General features: G+C 37.8%; 1 long non-coding RNA gene across 1 annotated transcript; it reads left to right on the top strand.

Annotated features, from left to right (window-relative positions):
- Window positions 1-362: 362 nt before the first annotated feature.
- Window positions 363-6,380, top strand: LOC132327753 (uncharacterized). The gene is made up of 3 exons (XR_009486594.1): window positions 363-794; window positions 1,377-2,553; window positions 3,348-6,380. It is a non-coding gene; the product is annotated as an uncharacterized LOC132327753 (long non-coding RNA).
- Window positions 6,381-6,679: the final 299 nt, after the last annotated feature.

Raw genomic sequence — 6,679 nt, 5'->3', positions numbered from 1 at the left:
TCTTTATAATTTCAATATGTTAATTAGAAAATATTGCTATTTTAATTGCAGAAGTGTGCATTGTTGACAAAAGAAAGAGAGCCTAATGTACTTTGTAGGTTCTGTGTTGACTGATTTCCCTTTAATTTGTAGCACATTTTCTTTACACTAGTTTATGTGCTTAGATGTGTCCTCATTCGACTTTTGGCTCAAGCAAATAACTCCAGAAATGAAGGATATGCCTACTGAGATCACTTCCTGCTGAAGTCTGGTTTCTTGGCTGGGAAACTGGCTTCTCTTGTTCCTGCTGGAAAGTATTTACAATGGGGATGTTGTAGTATAGTGGCAAAGTTATTCCAGGACATGTTCACGAGTATAAATAGACATATGAATAGTTATGCTAAAGAATCATAGAAGGCAATGAAACTAAAACCTGCTCATAATAATTTTCAGTCTAGGTTTTGAATTGCTGTGTTGGGAGTCCTATGGCCAACTCATCACTAAAGGATGTTGGTATCCCAGACAGGGAAGGACCATCCTCTATTTCTGCTCATGACATGGCTTTTATGAATAGCCAATTGTCTAAATACCTTGAAAAGTTATGGTGATACACCAAACATTATTCTTGTGAAACCTATATGTATGCCAAAATTCCTTTGAGTGCCCTTGATAGAGGCAGGGTCCCTGTGTGGTGTGTCTGCTCTCATGCTGCTGGTCCCAGAAGTGCTGCATGCAATAGTGCTGGAGCTCAGGAGAAGCAGTGTCTGCAAGGCATGACTGTTCTGCAGAGCAGAGCAGGGCCAGGAGGCACAGAGGTGAGGAGCTGGAAAGAGCTGGGAGGAGAACGGGTGTTTGGTTGCATCATTAGACTCACCTGAGGACTGGTAGAACCATCCCGCACCATCCTTCCTAAAGTGGTTACTTTAGTGCATACAAAAAGTTGTTTTCAGGAGTTGAATCTGTGATTACTTCTGTGTACTATCTACAGGTATTTCTGTTGCTCAGGAAGAAATTTTTATTTTAACTGCCCTGTTTGCAAACAAAAATACAGAAATCTTAAGCAATGTGTGACCCATTTTAGCTTTTGGTATGAAGACCTGTGCAGTTAAATGGCACCTAAATCTAATGGCTTTCTGTGGTTGATATTCTAGCATATTTACTTATTAGAAAAATGGTACTGTGACCTTTTCTTTTGACCCCTTTCAGACCTAACCACAAGATTTACATGTATTCTTATTACCAAAGTTATTTCCTGTGTTCTGCTGCTTGTCCTCACATCTCTTATGTATATCTACTTCTTTTAAAACTCTGGTAATTGCAAAAAAATTAACAATACAATGATAACAAATAATAGCCACTTTTTATTAAAGATAAATTTTTCTTTCTTTTTCTTTCAGTTGTTGCTCCACCTTCCTGAAAAAAAACACCCCAACAAACAGATCTCCAGGAAAATCATGCAGATATTATTGATTTGTCAGAAACATTCCATTAAGTAAATGATTAAAAATTAAGGAATTCCTTTGTCTTTACAAATTAATGTGTTTGTAGTGCACTGTTATATAATATATAAAAGAATGTGCAAATACGTATGTAGTTCCTGCTCATATTGCTGTTGTTGTCATCATTGCTATCTTTTTCCCAGAAACAGATTTGAAGTCCTTCTGGCTTCTTCCCTTTTCTGAGTTAACCAGAGTCTTGGGCAGCCTGCCAAGCAGATGAGATTTCTAACTCCTAACTAGTTTGTGCTGATTGTCCCCCCACGCCTGTGGTCTATTACCTTTCTCTCACACAGAGGCAAAGTTTTAGTGCATTGGTGTGAGCCTTGAGTCAAAATAAGGTGCTCCAGCCTGTGTCCTCCTGTACATAACACCTCACCAGCCAGTGCTCATCTTAGATCTCCAAATCCCCTTTGTACTTCCATGGCATCTATGTGCTAGACAGTGTGACAGACTGTTGACATTCTGGATGTTGCTAAAACACTAGCATTATGTTGTGATAAAGGAGGTAATACCACCATTTATTTCCAAGTTTCTGTTGGTGAGGAAAGAGACATATCTCCCCAGTCCCTATGAAGTGTATTGAGTTTTATATTTGAACTATTACTACAGGGCAGCAGAAAAGTCTAGGTGAGAGGTGAGAGCCCAGTATCAGTAATATAGACACTGTGGAGTTCTGTAGAGAGAACCTGCCCTTTATGTAGGTATTTAACATTAGGAAACATTTGTTCACAAGAGCAAAAAGGCCCAGTGGAAAAGCATCTTTTCAACTGGCATATTTTCAACTATTTCTGATGAATTAAACTGACCTTTAGAAATACACGTCTGGGCTGGCACCGAAGCCAGAGTTTCTATTTTTTTAGTGTGTGTGTATACACGAAGGGAGCAGCGAGCAGGGTGACGAGCTATTGTTTGTGGCCAGGCAGGTGCTGCAGCAGGGGCGCCAGGCGATGGCAGCTCCCCCGCCGCGCTCCTGCCGCGCAGAGCCGCGCTGGGCCGGCAGCGCTGCCAAGGCGCTCGGGGCAGGGAACACCGTGATCTTCCTCAAGGCTGCTCTGGCACTTCAGTCATCTGAAAGGTTATGTTGAATTATAACAATATCTGCAGACAGCCCGCTGGGGGAAAAAAGTGGGGGGGACTCTTTGGGTGTTTGATGGGTTGGTTTTTTTCCAAGAAAAACATTCCGAGCTTAACATTTTTATTTTAAAGGCTAGTGCAGACAGAAAAAATTCTAATAATAATTCAGAATTTTGTTACCTAAATGAAACTTTATATACATATACAGACTTCTGTCTTGTATCCAGTTGTCTTATAAGTATTTGCTGCATTACAAACAAATCAACTTAGCAACACAAGGTCATACATATAGTGCTTAGACTGTACCTTCAGAGAAACTCAACTGGTTCATAAACTGGAGGGATTAATTTTTTTTTTTGAGAAAATTCAGCATATAAACTGGTGGATATGTTAAAAATCCACACTTGGAAAATCTTTGAAAAATTTGGAAAACACTGGTTTGGAGCCATTAGAAGCTGAGGCCCAAGCACTTTTGAAGGTGGAGCTTGTCAGAGGAGAGAACTCTAATAGTGTTTCCAAAGCTTGTTTTACAAGATAAGCAATAGAAAATATCAGTTCCAAAGCTCTGATTCATCTTGATTTTACCCACCTGAATGAAATGTTTAAATGAGAGCTAATATTGTAACCAGCTCTCTCTACACAGAGTACTGAGGGTAAGAAGCACTTCTGGTAGTAAGGTAGTAACTTCCAACAGGAAAACCTTACTCACTGTAGGTGCTTTATTTAAATTTCAAGTCAAATCTGCATACAAGTTCTTTCCCTTCTCTCTACTATCTTCTTTTTTTTATTCCACAGGTGGACTTTTGACATTTTTGTACCATCAGAGGTGTGATGGAAAAGAAACTGTCTTGTGTCTAAAGTGTTGCACGTCCATTGACGAGAGGACTAGATGTAGGATCTTGCCACAGGAACGGGACTGTTGCCAGGAAGTAGCAATGAAGAAGGAGCACAAAGCCTTTACATATTTATTTGCCTGGTATCTCCTAAACACATATGCATGATGAAGACTCAAGGCTAGAACAAGTACTCAGATCAGACCATCAAGCTATCAGCTAAACTTCAATTAAATGTTAAGCACTTTAAAAATTCGTTTGGACTTTTGAACTACACTGCAGTATAATGAATATTTTTCCTTTTTTTAAATTTTCTGTGCTAAAAAAGAATAATTGCCTTTGTTGGAACTAACAGTAGCTGGCAGGTATATAAAAATTTTGTTAGTTAAGAGATGTTTGAAGGTTGCTTATAGTTACCTGTTGTCTCAGTTATGTGAAAGACTGGGAAGAAAGAAACTCAACTGATGCAAAAAAAAAAAAAAAAATCTTCAATCTATTTGGTTAGATTGATTAGTTAATAGCGGGAGACAAAAAAAGTAAGTATAAGAAATAGCATATGTATTGCATGTTTGGAGTGGAGCAACAGATTGTTTCAGGATAAGTATAGCTATAAATCTTTTGCAATGATTACTAAACCTTGTAACAACCACAAAGAAAAAGAATGTCCATGCTGTTATTTGGCAACTGAATGCCATTGTGAAATTTCCAACAGGTTCACTCAAAGAATCAGGAAAAGAGTGCTGCTCTAATGGCTGCCTGTCACTTGTTTGGTGTTCAACTGTGATGGGAAGATTTCAGAAAAAGACTCTGCCTGTTTTTTTTAACTTTCTGAAGCAAGAGTTAAAAAAATCTCATGATTTTGCATCATAAAGGGCAGAAGGGCAGAAGCTGGAAAAATTAATGTATACCAGATTCTGCAGAAGCATTAAACAGGCAATTCTCCATCTGAAGGAAAAAGACATAGTACGATACTGAAAAGCAGTATTTCCTTACAAACTGTCTGTCTTATATTCTGTATTAAAGCAGACGCTTGTAAAATTTAGAAAAAAACCCAACTGTTTAATATATTGTTAAAAAATATAGACTAATGCTCAGAAAAACTTTATTTTTTTTTTTCAATCTTTGTATACTTTTGAGCTGACATATCCCATATTTTTTTAAAAAAAACCTGCAGTAATGACTTGAATCCTGAATTGGTCAGGCAGAAAATTAATTCCTTTATATTGCTGTGTATCTTTATAAGGATAGTCTCTATGACAAAAGTGAATGCCAAAGAAAAGATATGATCTATGTTTATTCCTAAGGAAACCTGTACTCTGCCTACATATGTTTATAAAGCTACTATTGCCTCCTACCTGGTATCTTATTTTTGAAGTCTCTCCTTTCAGTTGCCAGGTGATTGTTTCGTTTTCATCACTGGGAATAGCAAAATATTTTAGATGATGCACTGCAATATCAATCCACTACATAGGCAAGCCAGAGGTACACTACTTAAGTGAAAATTCTGCATTAAAATACTGGATTTTTTTTTTTTTAAGAACAATAAGGCCAGGATTACACCATCTATTTATAAGAGTAATTTATCTAGATTTTGACAAATAGTTAGAAAATATTTGAGATTCAGTGCAGCTCTACTACAAAAAGAAAAAACACCTCTTCTTGGGCCATTAGTGGTGGCTATTCTAAAGTTATCAATCAACTGAGCTCATTTAGTCTATAAAACTAGGGGACATGAAATTAAAAAAAGGCAGATAAAGGCTCTTGACACATAGGTAAAAGAGGTACAGAAATAAGATTGTCTATCTTAGCTCAAGCAAGTGGAGATTGCAGTAAAGCAATGTTTCCTCAGATCACTGTCTACATGTGACACATGTTCAATGACAGAAGGGAATGTCAAAGAAAAGAGAGGATCTGTGAGTGGATAGGAAATAGATGAGAGCATTTTCCCATCTCTTCCAGAAATCTAATATAAGAAAGGAAATTTAAGTCAGCCGTAGGAATATTCAGCCTGCCTCAGAGCAGGAGCTTTAGACATTTTATCAGGGTTAAGATGGATAGAGATCAGACACAGAAAAAACCCACCCCAAAATCTAAAAATTGGCCTACTTGGTTTATTCTCCTGGGAATTTCTGAGAGCTCCTGAAAGAACAGTGTCCTTGGCTGTTATTCACACCAAAGAGTTTTTCCTGGGACCTCTCCACAGCCATTCTCTGTCTCAAAAACAGCACAAAATGGCTACAGCAGGTGGTAAAAGCTTTCTGGTAATCTTTTATTCTGCTGTGTTTCCAGGTGATAATTGAGAAGCACAGTTCATTCTTATGGCTCTGTGATTTTTCTGGCTCTTCTGCGGTATTTGTAACCTGGAAATTTTCCTTGTGAACTCTTTGCACACATGCTTCTTCCCACCTGCCCTCAGCCCTTACTCATGTTCCCAGTTTGGAGCTGTTGTTGCCCCTGGAGAGCTGCACAGGGTGAGGCCCCATCACCAGTGCTGTTGCTAATCAGCTGTGTGAAGGATAATTTTAAATTGCCCAAATACATATTTGTGTGTTTTTGCTTTCAGTAGTGTGTTAAAAACCTGCAAAGCAGATCTGTATCTAAGAGATAAAAACAAAAAACACAGAATAAAAAAATAGGTTACTCCAGACATCAGCATTTCCGATTTAAACTAGTACCTTCCAGGAAGATGGGCAAATAAAGTGGGTGAAGACAAATTTCCTAGGCAAATTCCAACAAAAATACCCAGAATTGTGCCAAGAGCAAGACTGACACTATAAATCTTAATTAATTCAAAGATAATACATTAATATAGTCCACCCCAAATTTTCCTATTCTTCAGTAGCCCATGAATCAATATTTGTAAAATGCTTTGAAGAGGACAAGCACTGTTTAAATACCACATATTAGTCACTGATACTCTGGGTAGTGTTGTTGACTTGGTTTGAAGAGTTCCGTGTGATGACTGTTTTAAAATAAATTACTGGTGAAATGACAACTGAACAGTGTATGAAAGGTAGCTCAAAACATTCAATCAACACAGTGTTCTACATTCTTCTTGAAAACACACTGATTTTTACTTTTTGCACGTCTTTTTTATATCAAATGAAAACGTCTGTCTGGGACTTCTGAAAACCTGGAGAACAAATGGAAGTGAGACGCAGAACTCCTATCTTTCAATTGCACTTTTTATTAATTGTGGATCAGACTACAATGCAAGATCCAGGTGCTGTGATGTGTTTAAAGGAGAGGGCCAAAACAATCTACACATGAAATGTGTGAGAGCATGTCTATAGC

The sequence above is a fragment of the Haemorhous mexicanus genome, chromosome 5, assembly GCF_027477595.1.
Source record: "Haemorhous mexicanus isolate bHaeMex1 chromosome 5, bHaeMex1.pri, whole genome shotgun sequence".
NCBI lineage: Eukaryota > Metazoa > Chordata > Aves > Passeriformes > Fringillidae > Haemorhous > Haemorhous mexicanus.
This window is presented reverse-complemented; position numbering and strand designations above follow the sequence as displayed.